We start from the raw sequence: 18,556 nt of genomic DNA, 5'->3' as shown, positions 1-18,556 counted from the left end.
GTTTATATAGGCACAGACAACTTGGTTGTTGCTCTGAACACAGACAGCCTGGTAAAGAAGGAGAGGAGAGAACCAAAGAAGGGCCAGCCACACTGCCATCAATTCCTTCCAGTTCGAGGACTGGAGATGCCTGCAATGGAACCATCTGCACTGGGCCTTAGAATCCCCAGAACTGCCCCCAACCGGTGGCATTGGCATCGGTCTTCAACACCACTGAGGGAGAAGGATCGAGATTCAAACCTTGGAGAGACTGAGAGGAGACAACCACCACTGGAGAAATTCCCAGGGGCACAGCAGGTGATGCATGAGGGGATACAAATGGGGACAGACCCAGGAGAATAAGTGTAGTGTGGATGCCATCTCCCCCTGGCTACGCAGCCAGAGACAGGCAGACACTTGAGATTGGGACGGCACTCACGAGAGATGTTGTAACACAGTCAATTATCTTACCGGAGCCTGGAACACCATCTCCAGATCTAACCGAAAGAGGGCCCCAATGAACTTCAGAGACAGAGTGCGGCGGCGAAGGGAGGACTTCTTGTTGTTTATCGGGAACCCAACGATTCCAGAAGCTGACAGACCTGATGCACCTCCTACGTTGCCTGAGAGAAAGAAGGAGAAACAATGAGCCAATCATCAAGGTACAGGTAGAAGTAAATACCTTGAGAATGGAGAATACCCACTGGGGTGCCCAAGAGTTTCTTAAACATCCTTGGTGCCGATGAAAGGCCAAAAAGAAGCACCTGGAACTGATAGTGCCTCTAGCCCACTGCAATGTACAGAAAATGCTGATCCGCCAGATGGATTGGAACATGCAGGTAGGCATCCATCAAGTCGGCGGAGGCGAGAAAGTACCCTTGATGCACCAGATGAAGTATCAACTGTAAGGTCAGCATTTTGAAGCAGCAATGCAAATTCAACCCTTTCAGATCCAAGACTGGGCGGAAATCTGTAGAGTCCTTATTACATACAAGAAATAGGATGGAATAATAGCCCAGGCACCTTTCCAGGGGTGGAACCTCGATGATTGCAGCCTTCCTCCTGCAAAGCTGCTAATTTCACGGAATTGCGAGGCAGAGGAGTATCTTTGAACACTTGGACTGGGAGAGATGAAAATTCGATCCGGTAACCTGAGTCCACTGTCCGGACCGTCCAGGCATCCAAAACCCCCTGCCACTGGTGAAAAAAGAAGTGAAGACGACCACCAACCGGAGGGGTAGATAGTCACTGCTATGGAGAAAGAATGGAGGAGGCAACAACCATCTGAGACCAGGATTTGTCACTTCCAGGGGGCCACTGACCACATCCCCTGCTTTGAAAGGACTTGCCAGCGCCCCTAGCCTGAGGAAAAGCAAAACCGCTGTGATAACCAACACCTCTCCCTGGGAGAAAGGGCAAACATGGGCCGCCAGCTTCTGGTTCTTAGCCGGCTGCTTCACCATTTCCTAAAGTTATGGACCAAACACCTTAGAACCTTCAAACGGTAATTTTAAAAGGACAGTCTTTTGTGGGGCATCCGCCTTCCATGCTTGCATTCAAATATGGCGATGAACCGCAATGGAAGCCCCAGAATCTGCTTCAGCTGAACACTAGTTATCAACTTAAATATCTGATAAGTAGAGGATTTGGAGTTCCATCAGAGTCAACAGGGAGGAAGTATACCGACCCTCACTCATCTATAGTGCCAGGGCCCAGAAATCATTCAGAAAAGACTGAATCATATAATTCGTATATGTGGTAGCCCTGATAGGAAAATTTCAGGTGGCACAAGACCTCTTCACAGCCCCTTCCACCTTCTTATCCACAAGGTCGAAGGGAAAGGCGTCATCAGAAAGCACCATGCCCTAGGAAGACAGGCCAGCCGTCAGGTTGTCCACTTTGACTGATTGAAGGAATTCCTCAGAAAACCCCTCCAAAACAAAGCATTTGGCTATAAAAATAGGGAAAACAGCTTTATCAATTTCCTTCCATTCATGATCCAGCACCGTGCAAACTGCACCATGCAAAGACAAAGAGGCTGTGTCAGGGTGCTGATATTGTGTAAAAAAAATCATATTCAACTTCCTGTTCCACAGGCAAGGCATTCCCAGATTGTCCCAGACATGAGAAAACAAACAATAGAGCTAAGCTCCCTGCACAAAAAGGCCACACCTCTCCTGTTTGTCAGGATCATCAATGTCCATCACTGTACTAGGCCGTGGAACCTTAGCAGGAAGTTACCCAGATTCCCTGCCCTGAAAAGTAGCCTCAGCAGCCTCATTAATAAGAAGGTGTAATGTTGCAAAGGTTGGCACACTCAGCACCTTCAGCAGTAGTCACCATAGCTGGTGTGAGAAACACACAACACAGTTGCTTCCTGCAACCTGTCGTTTCTAAGCAACTCAACTCTTGCGGCACCCAAAACTTCAAGTGAGCCGCAAGCGGCGCCGCAAGCGGCAGGAAGCAGAACTGCAGGTTCAAACACTGTCTCCCGAAATGTGGCTGCCGGAGGAGAAATGCCTGCAAACTCAAGAGGACACTCAGTGCCTCTGAACAGCCAGTGAGCCACCGCAGACTGCCCCTGATGCAAAACTGTGGTACCGCGGTGGGGATACTGATGTGATCTGAGTCTTGTAGCCAAATGTAGTTTAAGATAATTTATTCAGATTTAGTTGTAGGTTGGTAGATCCATGTACAGCGGCCCCAACAGGAGCAGTCTGCCTGCTGCTCAGCCCATACTCCAACTGTCACAACTCACCACACAGGCACCCAAACATTCCATTCATCATCACCACACCAACAATCCACGCAGCACATTCACACTGGCTGAGCAGCTAAGGGCAAAGCAACATGGGAGAACCATAAATACATATACAAGATACTACACATACCAATCATTGGAGAAAGGATGCTTCATGCTGCAACCCCGACTGTACCAATGCCTGCTTTATAAGTACAAAGGTGTCTCCTAAAGAAAAGATAAACTAAAGACTGCTCATGCAAGTCTGGTAGGAACAGTTTAAACATAAAGTCATAAAGAACACTAACCTCTGACCCCGCTAGGTATGAGTCTGCAGCGCAGAAGCAAAGGACAGACTGTCCAGGTTTCGTGCTTTCCCCTTTATGCATGCTGTGTAGGGTAGTATCATATTGGGTGAAGTATTTTGACCTCAGCTAGGTAGCAGGTTTTGTAGAGCACATAAGCTGCTCATGTGTAATTGATGGGATAGGGACTAGGAGGTAATAAACCATTCTGTCCATGAATGATATTCGGTGTCATGTTTGTGGCAGGCTTTACACATGCTTTGTAACACACTAAGAGGTTGCCTCAGTTTCTCAACAGGGCAGACTTTTTCAAAGAGAACCAGCCATGTTACGTTTGATTTTAGACTGTGATGATTATGAAGGGCAAAAAAAGGTACAAGTTGGTAACTCTGAAGCTCCTCTGTCTAACCAAAAATAAATATGTCAGAAAAGGAACAACGCATAATCAGTTAAACCACACTGATACGTAGTCCATCAAAACTAAACCAACCAAACCTAATTCAAAATTACTTCCTGAACAAGGTACGCTAATAAAAGTGAATAAAGATATGAAGGTAGAAGGTCTGTTTTGGATGATTGCAGACGGTAAAGAACTACAGAATTCGGTGCAACAGTCTCCAAATGCCACCTTTCTGACGTAAGGGCTTGCCGGAGTTCCTGGTTGGAGGTGGAAGGCTGGTTATGAGCGCGAGAAGAGCAGCGCGAGCTCGCTTCTCCGCCAGCAACAGCTCCGCTCCAGAGACAGAACCTGCAGCCCTGGGAGCCATCTGGAAGTGACGCTAAGTGGCTTGGCGTTGAGCGTGAACTCCTCGCGACGCACTCCTGGCACCGCGGCTGTTACAGAACTCGTGGCAATATTGCTCCCAACCAAGGGAAACATAATCTGTAAATATGACGAATGCCTCTTCAGCAGCGGAAAAAGGATCTGTTTATAGCGACGTATCTGTCAACACAAGAGGAAGAGCTCCTTCTGGCCCTTGCAGATGGTCCCCGAACGCACGATAACAAATTTACAAGATAAGAACAACACACTGCCTTTAAAATGCAAATGAGCCGCAGTCCTAATGGAGCAACCATTATTTTTGTTTCCTGATGCTAAGCAGCAACCACTTACTATCGGGTTTTCGTAAATACTCCCAGCATGCTATGCAAATTTGCTTTTCTCCAATTCTCGACGGGAAAAAACCCATTTCATTGCATTCCCAAGGTAAAATGTTCGCACCCTTGGCATTTCTTTGAATGCGTGTTTTTGCGCTTGTGTACGTGAACGTGTCTATGTATATATATATATATATATATATATATATATATATATATATATATATATATATATATATATATATATATATATATATATATATATATATATATATATATATATATATATATATATATATATAAAAACATATAATTCGTTTTTTCTATTTGCCATCTGATCAGTATAATCATCTGTTCCTGCTATGATAAACAAGTTAGAAATGCAAGCAGATGTTCCTAGTGATTTATTCTGTGTGTGAGAGAGACTAAAATTGAGTAGATGAGTGTGTGAGAAAGAGGGAGTGCACAAAATGGTATACGTGAGTGCACTTCTGTGTGTGAGAGAGAAAATTGTTGTGTGAGTGCATGTGTGTGTAAGAAAGAGAGTCTGCGTGCACGCACGTGTGGCACTTGTGACTAGAGTAGCAAGCAGCTACAGTCTATGTTACCAATTCCAGCTTGTCCATTGATTGGAAAACAGACACACATAAGAGCCACATCTATGTATAGTCCAACCCCTTCTTCTCAACAGTCAGGATCTCATTAAGTTTATTTTGAAGAGTGTATCCCAACCTTTCTTTGTCGATTTGCATTGTTACAACCATTCATTATGTTACTCAGTGGCGGCCACCAAAAACAAAGGCTGGTGGGCAGGTGGAGGAAACGCTAGAGGGGGCGAGCCAGAGTGTCAACGGTTTTGGTGCCATTAGTAATAATATATATAAAAAAATAACTTACCTGAAGATGCTGGCCACCTCCTGCATTGCCTCTTCTGTCCTCTTCCTGGTCCCAGGAGCCCTTGGGATAGACTCCCATCCAATCGCCATGCTGCCGGGATTGACCTGGATGGGCTCGAAAGAAGCTCCACTCATACCAAGGAGTCTGTGGGGTTTCTCCAGCTGTTCAATGCAGCTGGGTTAGAGAAAGCTAAGTGTGCATGTTTGTTTGGCCAACCTGAAACGGCAGCATTCCTCCTCCCCACGCCTCGACCCCCGCCTCTCCCTACAGCACTGGCTCAAAGCCGGCAAAGAAAAAATAAAATTATACTTGAACATAGTTTTATTTTAAATTTGCTGGCTCTGAGCCAGCAGTGGGGCGACGCTCCTCTGCCATTACAGAGGAGCCACTGCTGATTTTACTATTGATTTAGGTTGCTTTACTAGCAGGGGGTAGCTTGCTCATGAGGATTGGGGGGAGTGAGCTTCAGATTGTCTAACAATCACGCTGGCATATAATGTTAAAAACATTAAACAAACAGGGTGCAAGGGGCAGTGGAAAGGGGTAGGAATGTGGATCGGTATGAGTACTAAGGGCCCCATTAGGATGACGGGCGGACATCGTCCGCCTGTCACCCTATCGGAGAACGGGACCGCCCGCCATAAGGGCGGGGGTCCCGTGGGGGGAATTAGGATGTGCCCGCCACTGTAGCGGGCACATCCTGTAGGGTATACTCAGACATGAGTCCCTTTCTCACTGCACCATCAAGATTCAAGCAAGCCGGGCCGAAGACGGCTGAAATGCCAGAAACCGGTCCCCGGTAGCTTGTCTCCTTTCTGGTGAAGAATTGGCTTGGTAGTTTAGTCTGCCCTGTTCCCATGATGCACTGGGCCAGGGACAGACTGATTTGCATATAGCCAGGTTCTGAGCTGGGATGGTGCAGTGAGATAAATAACGGTGATGGATCAAGCCCTGATCATTGGACTGGGTAAGAGTGGTCTGCTTAATTCAGACACTCTGTTCATCACCACCCCCTTTTCTGAATCGTTTTTGGCCACGATAGGTGTGGCAGGGTATACTCAGACATGAGTCCCTTTCTCACTGCACCATCAGGATTCAAGCAAGCCGGGCCGAAGACGGCTGAAATGCCAGAAACCGGTCCCCGGTAGCTTGTCTCCTTTATGGTGAAGAATTGGCTTGGTAGTTTAGTCTGCCCTGTTCCCATGATGCACTGGGCCAGGGACAGACTGATTTGAATATAGCCAGGTTCTGAGCTGGGATGGTGCAGTGAGATAAATAACGGTGATGGATCAAGCCCTGATCTTTGCACTGGGTAAGAGTGGTCTGCTTAATTCAGACACTCTGTTCATCATCACCCCTTTTTCTGAATCGCCATTAGGATGACGGGCGGACATCGTCCGCCCGTCACCCTATCGGAGAACGGGACCGCCCGCCATAAGGCCGGGGGTCCCGTGGGGGGAATTAGGATGTGCCCCCCACTGTAGCTGGCACATCCTATAGTTTAAGCATTGTGGCAGGCGGTGCACTCTGCACCGCCCGCCACAATGCTAAAAATGCTTTTGCGCATTTGCATATGCAAAGCGGCAGGCACCGCGCGGTGCCTGCCACCTTGCATATGCAAATGTGGGGGGGTACCATAGGTACCCCCCCATGTCCCCCTCCACCTCTGTCATCACCTGGGGGGCCCGCAGGGGACCCCCGCAGCAATTGCCGCCTGCCTTTCCGTGGCGGCATTGATGCCGCGGAAAGGCCTCTGCATATAGCCATTGTAATATGGCTGGCGGTGTCCATTGGACACCGCCACCATATTGATCTATTACCACCGCGGTCGCAAGGCGACCGCGGTGGTAAAGCGGCGGACGGTCTTTCCGTCCGCTGCTGTCCCCTCTGCCCTCCTAATCTGGCGGGGGGGAATCAGGACATGGATGTCAATCCGCCCGACATCATAATGGGCCCCTAAGAGAGAGAAAATACAATATTTTGTAAAATAGGCAACTTTTTTAGGACTTTCAAAACAGCGAGGGAGAGTTGGTGTGGATTTTTGTTTGTGTGTATGTAAAAATTCCTGGTGAAATCCGACAGTCACCTCATCACCATACTCGACTGAAAGCACCTGTACCCAACTTATTTATCAGAAAATACATTTGTTAAGGTGGTGTAACACCCCATACAACCCCACTTATGCTACGCCTCTATTACTAGTTGTGATGTGTCAACATTGTTTCAAATTGGATGGTAAATTAACACTTCCAAAGTTCCACACCATATTTGAACTGTATTCTGCATACAAAGCAAATGACGGGATAAAGTTCCAGCCAGTTACTAACTACACATTTACCCATTGGCAATGATGAAATGCAAAAGATATTTGGTACAATCCTTTATCTCATTCACAAAAAACTCATTAAAACTGAAAAACTCACTCTACTGAGAGGTGCTTCAATGGAGTACTAACGTCAAATATATAAACCCTTCATCCTTGTTCCTCATCCCTGTCCTGACACTTTGAGGAGGTCTTGCCCCCACAACAGACCATATTGGTTTTCTTTCCTTTGAGGGACCGCTCTCACCAAGTAAATGTTTTCACATATTAATGTTTTGATCATTGTTTACTACTCACCCAGCTTAGCAAAAGCAGGTGGTGTTTAGTTGTGTCACGTAGGTGTGAGGTGTGCTTCCCACTCGTGATGAGCTGAAGAACGGACATCTGCATCCTTGGAGTGCTGTGTGGAGGCTGAGGCAGCAAGCAATCCCAGCCTTCAGGCACCACACCGGGAAGAATCTAGGAAGGCATGCATATTCTTAGCTAGAATTCTCATCTTGGGAGACAAGAATTTGTTTACAAGAAACGTACTTACATAAGACCACTGCCTTAGCCTGTTAACAACTGAGCCCTACTGGAAGCAGAAATGTTCTCCGAAAAGCAAAAGAACACAGAGCCTGATTGTGCTTACCCCTGTCTCGCATGCTCGCAGGGGTACGGTGTGTACCCCTGCGATCATGGGGTGTACGGGTGTACGAGCCGTACCCCATATACGATGGGTGTATGAGCCGTACACCATGTACGATGGGTGTATGAGCCGTACCCCATGTACAATGGGTGTACGAGCCGTACCCCATGTATGATGGGTGTACGAGCCGTACCCCATCGTACATGGGGTACAGCTCGTACACCCATGGTGCATGGGATACGGCTCGTACACCCCATAATCGCAGGGGTACGCACCGTACCCCTGCGAGCATGAGGTGTACGGACCGTACGGTGTGACTGTGTTTGTGTGCTTTTCCGTACAACTCGCCCTTACCTGACGTGGATCGTACGAATCGCGTCCTCATACCCCGGTCCGGATCGTACTCGTTGGGTCGTATGGCATGTGTAAGAGTCGTACGGTTCACGGTTTCAGCCTTGCAATACGTACGGATCGCGACGATTCGGACGGATTCACGGAATACGGATCGTACTACGCGACTCGGACGGACGGGTATGATTCGTACGGAGAGGGCTCCGGATACAAATCGTACGAACGTTTTTTTTCCCGAATCCGAATCGACCCCTAAATAGCACCAGCCTCGGGCTTTTGAGCAAAACTCTAGGCATTAGCAGCTTTTGAGCTAAACTTTGAGCCCTGGCACTTATTCTTTTACAAATTTAGCACTGGAAGTGGCTACTTATGCAGAAGAATGTTCAGGTTAAAGATCATTGATTCATCATCTATCTTTTCTAAGTAGAACGTTTGTTGGCCCTGATCCTAATACCATGGTCCAGAAGCCAGCAGAGGAGAGGAAAATGATGCAACCCTTAATGCCTCATTGAGGGAGAAAAACTGTTCTATAAAAGAAGCAAACTAAGCTGTTGCTTTAGGAAGGGAATCATCCATTTCATGGCCAAGTGGAAGCTGGGGAGTGGAGTGGCATGTCTGAAAACCCCAGTCAGAACCAGTTAATCCACCGCAAAACCCGAAGTCCTGACTATATACAGTGCAGTAGAGCTCAAGGATCACACATTTCATTCCACAATGGAATCTTCTGATAAAAGACAAATGGTTTCTAAAAATTGTTCAAAATGGACATGAGATTTTGAGTTTGCAGCTCCTCCTCCGGATCAACTTTGCAAAGTAACACCACTTCCAAAATTAGACAACAGAAGGCAAACCATGTTGCAGGGGGATGCAATCCTTAATTTAGAAAGTGGCAGTCATACCAGTTCCAGAATCGCAGTGTATGCAATAAACTCAATACTTTTCTTAGTTCCAAAACCAGATAGGAGGTACTGACGGATGCTGTACTTAGAAATAGTGAACTGGCTTTTCTGTTGCACTTCATTCAAACTGGTAACATTGCAATACTATAAACGTTATATAAAGATTGGTGGTCAGGGTTATTCTAGGGTATTTCTTTTGCCATATTACAAGTGCAGAAATTAACTAAGATTCCCCAAAAAACATCAGGGACATTTAATATGTTTGTTATGAGCCATTTCCTGTCAGTTAGCCTCAGCAGAGATGATGCTTTATGGGCTGGGGAACCAAAAGCAGCCGTCGCAAAAATGTTCAAGCCACCCCTGCTCCCTTCATCTACTTATACAATCTCCCTCTCTACCTTCCGCGTACCTCCCTTTTAATCTCTCTTGCTTTTGAATCTTCCCACTGTCTACTGCAATTAACCATGGGGAGCATTACAAGGTGATAGAGGTACCAGGAGTGGCTCTGGGCTTTCAAAACTGGCCAAGGGGTCTAGAAAACCAGCCTGTTAGCTCCTTTGAAGCGAGTGTTTGAATTAAATCATTTAACTTTTACGAACTATGACAAAAGTTCATGTCAATATGACTAGGGCAATGTCAGATTCAGCTACATAGCCCACTTTAAAAGGGCCATCAAGGACAGAGGAAAGGAATTTTTTTTTAACCCAGATCTACATCACTTATAATCTCCATCAAGATGCACAGTCAAAATATCGATTCCAAATTATCGACCAACATTAATATCGAGTTAAAAATATCGAAGGTGAAGAATATCGAGGTTAAGAATATCGTTGGACAGAATAGCGACCCTAAGGTAAGTAATATCGATTTTTTTATATCGATGTGAGTAATATCGAAGTTAGTAATATCAATATCAATTATATCGATGTTACTAATTTCGATGTTACTAATATCAATATTTGTTTATTGTTATGTATTTTATTATGCATTTTATATGTATGTGTTATATGTTTTTTGTTAAGTTTTTTATTTGTTTTAAATTATATGTGTACTATTTTTTATATATTAAAAATGTAATATGTAATTTAATTTTATGTTTTAGTACTGGAGCGGGTTGTGGGTTTATAGGGAATAGGGTGGGAAGTAATTTAATTATAGTAAATTTAATTGTTAATTTTTAGTAATTGTAAATTAATTTTAATTCATTTTTGCGTTTAAGTTCTGTAGCGGGTTGTGGGTTTATAGGGCGATTGGGTGGGAAGTAATTTAATTGTAATTAGGTAAATATTTATTTTTAATTGATATTGATAATTATTTTATTTATAATTAAATATTAATTGGAAATTAATTACTTTAATTGCTAATCATTTATTTTTAATTGGTAATTAAGGTTTGTTATTGGTAATTACATTTTTCAATTGGCAAATCATTGTTTTAATTGGTAATTAAGTTTTGTTATTGGTAATTACATTTTTTAATTGCCAATGAATTTTATAATTGGTAATTAAGGTTTGTAATAGGTAATTACATTTTTTAATTGGTAATTAAATTTTTTAATTGGTAATTAAGTTTTTTAAATTGGTAATTGATATTTTTAATTGTTAATTACTTTTTATTAATTGGAAATTCATTTTATTAATTGGTAAATAATTTTTCATTAAAAAAATTTTTTATTTAAAAAAAGAAATTTGTTTACCATTTTTTAATTGTTAATCAATTTTTAATTATTAATATGTTTTTGGTTTTGAAAAATATTTTAGTGTTTAATATTTATTATTTGGTAATTTATATTTCTTAAATAATATTTATTGTTATTTATTTTTAATTTATTGTTAATTAATTATTCAATTGTACTTATGTTTTTTGTAATTATTAATGGGTATTTGCAAATGATGTAGAGTCATTTAAAACTAAAAAGTTTAATTATTTTATTTACAACAATTATTTATAAGTATGTTATATTTAACTTCTACGCTAGCCAATGCTTTCCTTACTGTTGCACTCTCTGGAGTTGGAATAGTAATTTTTACCCCTATGCCATCCAATGTTTTCCCTACTGTTGCACTCTCTGGAGTTGGAATAGTAATTTTTAACCCCACGCTATCCAAAGGTTTCCCTACTGTTGCACTCTCTGGAGTTGGAATAGTAATTTTTACCCCTACGCTATCCAACACTTTCACTACTGTTGCACTCTCTGGAGTTGGAATAGTAATTTTTACCCCTACGCTATTCAACGCTTCCCTACTGTTGCACTCTCTGGAGTTGGAATAGTAATTTTTACCCCTACGCTATGCAACGCTTTCCCTACTGTTGGACTCTCTGGAGTTGGAATAGTAATTTTTACTCCTACACTATCCAATGTTTTCCCAACTGTTGCACTCTGTGAAGTGGGAATTGTAATTTTTTACCCCTACACTATCCAACGCTTTCCCCACTGTTGCCCTCTCTGGAGTTGGAATAGTAATTTTTACCTCTACGCTATCCAACGTTTTCCCTACTGTCGCACTATCTGGAGTTGGAATAGTAATTTTTACCCCTACGCTATCCAATGTTTTCCTTACTGTTGCATTGTTTGGAGTTGGAATAGTAATTTTTACCCCTACGCTATCCAACGTTTTCACTACTGTTGCACTCTCTGGAGTTGGAATAGTAATTTTTACCCCTACGCTATCAAATGTTTTCCCTACTGTTGCACTGTTTGAAGTGGTAACAGTAATTTTTACCCCTACGCTATCCAACGCTTTCCCTACTGTTGCACTCTCTGGAGTTGGAATAGTAATTTTTACCCCTTTGCTATTCAATCTTTTCCCTACTGTTGCACTCTCTGGAGTGGGAAGAGTAATTTTTACCCCTACCCTAACCAACGCTTACCTACTGTTGCACTCTCTGGAGTTGGAATAGTAATTTTTACCCCTACGCTATCCAATGTTTTCTCTACTGTTGCACTCTCTGGAGTTGGATTAGTAATTTTTACCCCTGTTCTATCCAATGTTTACCCCACTGTTGCACTCTCTGGAGTTGGAATAGTAATTTTTACCTCTACGCTTATACAACAGTTTCTCTACTATTGTGCTCTCTGGAGTGGGAATGGTAATTTTAAGTTCTATGCTATCCAACATTTTTATTAATGTATTTTTTTTTACTAATGGATTTTGAATAGTATTTTTATTTATTTAGTTATTTAATATTTTTGTATAAATTTAGATAATGTAGTATATAATTAATTTAAAAAATATTAAAGGTATATTTAATTTTTTTAATTTATTAAACATAATTCTTTACTTTTTATTTATGTTTATGTTTTATATTTTAAATGTATTTGTAATTTATAATATTTTTTATTAACTAATAAATTATTAACATAATTCTTACAACTTATTGTTAAGTGCGTATATATTATATATTTTCTGTATATTTTTAATTAATGTATTATTATATATGTATTATTTATTCATTTTAAACATTATTAGATATTTTTAACTATCTTTATTTTATTTATTAGTGTTATTTACTTTATTTTACATTTATATTTTTACAAAAAAAACGATATTTTTAACATCGATACTTTTAACATCTATATATTTTTTTTGATATTTTTGTACTTACCATGTTGTAGATAGGATGTTGATATTCTTGCCTTCAATATTTCTGCATCGATATTCCTGTAGGTCGATATTTTCAACGTCAATATTTTGTCAGTGATTCCTCCATCAAGAGGCATTCTAGAATATTACATTTTTTAACCCTTTGCTTGCGTTCGTCGGCCAACGGCCGTCGCAAGCACTACCTCCATAGTGCTGTGCACGTCCGTTGGCCGACGCGGCCCCGCCCATTATGCTAAACAGCTGCAACGCTTCCGCCACGGTTAACGAGGTAATAACACCTGATTGGGTCTTGAGATTTATTTTGACATGAGTCACCTGCTTGCCGCCTTAAGCAAATAGCGTCTGACAGTTGATAGAGTTAGGAAGTTAATTTCCACTTTCAATAATGAACTGAAATAGGGCATTCAAGGCCTCATTTATGAAAAGTGTTGCAACGCGGCATGAAAATAGTGATGCAGCAATTTTGAGTGCGCTCTTCTTGGGACACCATGGAAGCGCCGTATTTACTGTACAGTGCTCCATGTTGCAAGGATTAACAGATATGTCAGTATTTCTGACATATCTGTAGGTGCAATAATGATGCATTGCTGGAGTGTGCGCAAAAGTGATGCTACACCAGCAATGGGTCATTACACATGGGCAAGTCCCATATTAAAGGTACCTGAGTCAGTCTTATGCCTGCTGTGAGACAGATGTAAGATTGTGACGCAATGGCGGCCTAGAAGTGGCGTAGTGAAATCTCCTAGATTTCACAGTGCTCCTTCTACTACCCTTTTTTTCGGGGAAACGCCCACCCTGCATACATGATACCTGATGCAGCTATAATGTATTGCAGGTCTTTACAAAGTGACGCATCTGCTTAGATGGGTCACTTTGTAAATATGGTGCAATGTGGCACATTTTTAATGCCCACTGTTAGAAATAGGATATCTGGTTGGCTAGGGCATGCGCCTAAGCCAGGCAGAAACTACCACTCTAGTCAGGGTAAGGGAGTTACACACTGAAGATAACCCCTGTTCACCCCCTTGGTAGCTTGGCAGAGCAGTCAGGCTTATCGCAGAGCTAATGCGTAAAGCCTTTGCACAATACACTCACACAGCAGCAACACACTAGGTACACCACAAAATAAACTCCACACAAGGTTACATAAAAATAGCCTTTGTATTATCCATAGAACACATTAGAGCATACCAGATATATACTCTGTGCATCACCAGTGGAGAAGTGTGGCTCACCGCTTAGAGGCGGCAGACCCAGAAGCAGAGGTCGGCCCGGGACCAGGGTTCAATTCCCGACGCGGCAGGGTACGGAACCAATGTCAGTGGGCTCGATAAATCTCGCCTCGGTGCCTCTCTAACCATGGGTCCCACTCTGCAACTCTGGGCAATAGCTTGCTTAATCTCCACAACGGCCCCCTCGCTGCCGGGGATGCCTGGCTTCACCTTGGGGATGCCCAATAGGGACCATCTCACAGGGAAAGCCAGGACGGGTTCCCCAGCGGTACACAGCGCCAAGAAACCCCAGGGTGAACGTGCGCTCTACAAATTCATACTAACATAACATAACATAACCAGGCACTTGTCATGAATTTACAGGGATTATATACATCAATATGCCAATCAGGCCACTGTCATAATCACCTAAATCACAGTTAGATAGTGCAACCACGAACTACTGGTTAGAGTGCTTAGCACAAAGCATCAGACACAAACTAAATAACAGCACTTATCATAGTACATTATACATACACATAAATAGCAACAGTGCACCAAAGTAAACACTTGCAGTAATGTACATTTCCCAAACACTTCTTGCCCACCGCATACCCGATACATATTGCTTGTACATTAGCCCACAGACTTCCTAGAGCACCTCAGGGCATAACACATTTGATTTGCATGTAATCCATAGTCATCCTTAGTAAGCTACTTGTAAGGAGTGCACACATCACTACATGTGCCTTACAATCATTGCAACACCTGCCCTCTCCTTTAGGTTACCTGGTATCCTTTTTTAAGCTTTTGGACCACGTGCCCGCCAATATCATAAAAGGTTGCAATTCTCATCACCGTGGGCCTTCGTCAAGGTCTCAACCCGCACAGGAGCATAATGCCACAAGCAAAGGGGTGGGGGCGCAACTCATCCTGTCTATGAAAAAGGATGCCCGATAGTGCCTCAAATCGGCAGCTGCCGCGAGTGGCGCGGTGTAGCTGCTGGCCAGCCAAATACGTAGGAGACCCCTAATGGTCTCATGCACTCAATGTTGGGGCAGTCCCCGTAATGCTACCTAGAGGCAGTGCAATGCCCCCAAAGGCAGGAAGACCTCACTTGCCCCCCCGCAAAGGCAACTCCCCCAACTGCAGCTGCCTTGCCTCACCCTCACTCTGGGCGAGCCAGAATTCCAAGGCGGTCTTCAGAACACGGAATGAAGCCTTTGTCAGCTTCCCTTCTCTGCTGGGCGGCAATTGACCGTGGGCCCCGCCGACAACCAGGCAACAGCTGCCTGACTTTTGTTTTTTGTCACCACTGCGCCCGCACAGCAACACAGGACGGCGGTGGAGGTCCTGACTACCTTTCTGTGACTCCGGTTCAGTAACACCTGCCTGCTCCACCCACTACCAGGCAACATGACGCCTGACTTCCGGTTGCAGTGACAACCAGCCTCAACGTCCACCTGACACCAGAATGAGCGCCAGCCTCCCGTCCGAACGATGTATCTGCAGCATCTCCTGCCACACTCTTAGTGAGTGATCCTGCGTCTTGGGCTTTGGCACGTCCCCGTGGAGCGTAGAACAAAGGAGCGCTCCACTGAAGTAGGAGCCCACAACCCGGGCTGATCAGTGTTTCAGCACGTGTTCACCAGCGGCAATAGAAAGTGCTAAAGTCTGTCTCCCATCTGAAGGCAAAACAGGGAGCATGCAGCGCTTTTTCCAGTAATCCATGGACAGTGCACAAGGGGATTTCCCAGAGTGGACCTCGCCACCAAACTTCACAGGACTCACCCAGCGCTGCTTCAAATGGACCCATGGCCAGTCGCGCAGCCCTTGCAAATCCCTGGGCCAAAGATCAGGGCACAGGCAGGGCCCCTTAGCAGGGGGCAGTCCTAAGGTGGTTCCTCCTGGCAGTCCAGCAGCCCGCCGGCCACGAGTTCCAAGTAAGCACCAGTTCCCCAGACATGAGGTCCATGAGGTCACAGCCCCAATATTTATACCAGTAGTTTTCTTTCTCCTCCCCTGGCCCAGGTCTCTCAGCCCAGTCCAAACCAGTTCTGGGGGGCACTTAAAAATGTATTTTCTGGGCATAGCACTCCCAATTGTAAGTGTAGGCCTTGGCCCCAGACACACCACAGAGGGGCGGAGCCGTCATTGTGGAAGGCAGGCATAGCCCTATTCAGGTGTAGGTGCTACTCTTCCCACCACTCCCAATGCAGATCAGTCCTATTCAGCCTAGCTCTGACTCACCCAGACTCTATTGAGCCACTGCACCTCCCCAGCCGCTGCCACTCCAAGGCCAGACAGTTAATACACAACAGGCAGCAACAAAGACATATGTCACACAGAAATGCCTACTTCTAAAAGTGGCATTTCTAAAATAGTGATAATAATTCCGCGAACACCAGTGCACAGCATTTATCACCACTATTCCAATCATACAAAACTTGATCACGCAACCCCTCTCATGTCAGGAATTACCACTAAAGCACATATCAGGGAATCCCTAATGCATCCCTATGTGGGGGCAACCTCACAGCAGTGAGAAGCCAAATAGACTGTTTGTCACTACCAGCACATGCCACACAGTTAAGGCACATTTCCTTCCTTTTACCTACACCGCAGCTGGCCATTGGGCTAGTTAGGGCCTACCGTAGGGGTGACTGATGTGTAGAAAAGGGGAGTCATAGACGTGGCATCCACTTCATGTGCCACGTTTCAGCGACAGTAAACTGCATGCGCAGGCCTTGCAGTGGCAGAGGCCTGAGACAGGTTTGAAAAGCTTCTTTGGTGGGTGGCGCAAGCAGCGCTGCAAGCCCACCAGTAGCATTTAATTTACTGGCCCAGGGTATATGAAAACCAGTGTACATGGGACTTATAGGTAAATTAAATATGCCAAACAGGTGTATACGAATCTTACCAAGTTTACCATAGAGAGCACATGCACTTTAGCACTGAACAGCAGTGATTAAGTGCCCAGAGACCTAAAACCACCAACGGCAGGTCAGAAAAAATACCGAAAGAAGCCAAAAAGTTCTGGGATGACCCTGCAAAAAGGGCCAAGTCCAACACAGCTGCAGCGTCACAAAAAAGTGATGCAACGGCAGTGCAAAGGGCTAATAAATAAGCCCCTTAGGGTGTAGTACCCTAGGTATTCTATTCGCCTGATGACCTTCAAAGGTTAATTTACTTCAGTTTGCATGTTGAACAAGGCAATGATAGAGGTGAGAGAATGAACAAAAATTACGATTTCAATGTGACTCATGACTAACTGTGGCGGAGCTAGCATAGTGACACTACATGGAGTTCCACGGAGTTATGAAAAAAGTCAGTGGAACAGGAGTCCACGTCCTACGGCCTGCCGAGGGTCCGCGTGCCCGGGACGGGGGTCCCTTGTGCCCGGTCAGGCTCACAGATCCTTCCGGACTGTCTGGGTTGAGAAACTGGGACCGAGCCCGGGACCTAGGTTTTGGCCATGGCCTGGGGTGCTGGAGCCCTCGGTCCTGCGGCCTGCCATGGGTCTGTCTGCCTAGGCGAGGGGTCCCAGGTGCCTGAGGAGTCTCCCCGCTCCCCGGCTTACTGGGTTCAGAAGCAGGGACCGGTTCCAGGGCCTAGGCTCTGGCGGGTCCTGGGGTGCGGGAGCCCATATCCTATTAGCCAGCCGAGGGTCCTGGTGCCCGTCACAGGGGTCCATCGGGCCAGGGCAGGCCTCCCCCGCTTTGCCTGCATGTCAAGGTGCCTGCGGGCCCTGGGTCAGAGTTCTGTCGGGGCCCCCCCTTGCAGCCCCGTGCCCGAGATCCAGCTAAGGGCTCTGATGACCCCCTGGGAAGCAAAGCTCCTGAGCCCTCCAAAGGGCAGGTGGGAGCCCTCATATTGGTATCCTTCAGACCCGGCCATCTGGTTGCGCCTTTCCCCTTGGCAATCTGGTTGCACGAAAAACTTTCCAAAGGGGCAACCAGATGGCCGGCCCGGCCTGGAAGTCCCGTTAAGGGCTCTTCCGCCTCCCCGATCCCAGCCAGGGCTCCAGGAGGTCAGGTGCCTCCACGCCCTGGGTCCCCTCCGTCCCTCGGTGTGCACGTGTTACCAGAAAGAAGGGAAGGTTTCCTCCGGATTACTAAGGACAGGGTATGCCGGAACAGATACCGGGCTGGCGATTCTCAGCTGGGGACCAGATGGCCTAGACCCGGACAACACCGCCCCACTTCCCGGGGCTCCCTCCTCCGGCCCGTCGCACGGCAATGTGCCCAGGATGGGCTACATCGGTCCTGGGCAGTCCTTCCCTGGGTGTCCTGGCCTGAGAGCTCTGGCCAGGTTCTCCCACCCCGTGCTCTGTCCCACTCCCTGGGCCCGGGCTGGCCTTCCCCAGCTTGGCTGGGTTCAGAAGCATACGCCGGGGCCCTTGGTGGCCCGTCGCAGACCCATGGAGGCCTCCCCTGCGCGGCCTGGCCGGGAACACTGTGCGGGCCAAGGGATAGTTTAAGGTCCATCATGGGCCGGGAAACAACCTTTACAATGCAACT

The sequence above is a fragment of the Lissotriton vulgaris genome, chromosome 2_1, assembly GCF_964263255.1.
Source record: "Lissotriton vulgaris chromosome 2_1, aLisVul1.2, whole genome shotgun sequence".
Lineage (NCBI taxonomy): Eukaryota > Metazoa > Chordata > Amphibia > Caudata > Salamandridae > Lissotriton > Lissotriton vulgaris.
Note: the sequence above shows the minus strand (reverse complement) of the source record.